The following is a 1033-nucleotide window of genomic DNA, read 5'->3' on the forward strand; positions in this document are numbered from 1 at the left end:
CTGGTTTTGGTATCAGGGTTATGTTTGCTTCATCAAATGAATTTGGGAGAATTCCATTCTTTTCTGTGTTCTGGAATAGTTTGAACAGGATTGTTGTCAACTCTTCTCTGAATGATTGGTAGAATTCTCTAGCGATACCATCTGGGCCAGGACTTTTTTCTTGTTGGTAATTTTTTTATGACCAGTTCTGGGTTTGTATCATGGTTCATTGTTTCTACTACTTTATCTTGCTTTTTTGTGTGCACTGTGATGGTCTGTTGTTTCTGAGACATTGTAGTCTTATTGTATTATGTTTAATTTGTGGTTGTATGTTGGTGTGATTTGTGCAAGAGTTTTTTCCCTTTATTTATTTATTTTGATATATCTACGGGCAGGGTACTATGCTCCTCTTTTTGCTAGTTGATATCTTAGGCACTGACCACCTGTCTTCTATTGGGTGTGATAGAGAATGAGAATATGTGCACAGATCTCTATTGTTGTTGTTAGGTGCTGTCGAGTTGTCTCTGACTCATAGCGACCCTATGCACAGCAGAACGAAACACTCACTGCCTGGTCCTGCGCCAGCTCCACGATCCCTGCTACACTTGAGTGCATTGCTGCTGCCACTGTGTCAATCCATCTTGTTGAGGGCCTTCTACCTTACCAAGTATGACATGCTTCTCCAGTGAATGGTCCCTTCTGGTCACATGACCAAAGTAGGTAAGACGAAGTCTGGCCATTCTCGCCTCCAGGGTGCATTCTGACAGCACTTTCTCTAGGACAGATTTATCAGTTCTTTTAGCAGTCCATGGTACTTCCAGCATTCTTTGCCAACACCACAACTCAAAAGCATTGGCTGTGCTTTGGTCTTCATTATTCATTGTCCAGCTCTCACATGCATATAAGGTGATTGAAAATACCATGGCTTGTGTCAGGCACACCTTAGTCCTCAAGGAGACATCTTTGCTCTTCAGCACTTGAAAGAGGTCCTTTGCAGCTGATTTTTCCAATGCTACATGTCTTCTGCTGTCCTAACTGCTGCTTCCATTGGCAT

This window comes from Orycteropus afer, unplaced genomic scaffold (genome assembly GCF_000298275.1).
Source record: "Orycteropus afer afer isolate SDZICR_OR568_19922 unplaced genomic scaffold, OryAfe1.0 scaffold00421, whole genome shotgun sequence".
Classification (NCBI taxonomy): domain Eukaryota; kingdom Metazoa; phylum Chordata; class Mammalia; order Tubulidentata; family Orycteropodidae; genus Orycteropus; species Orycteropus afer.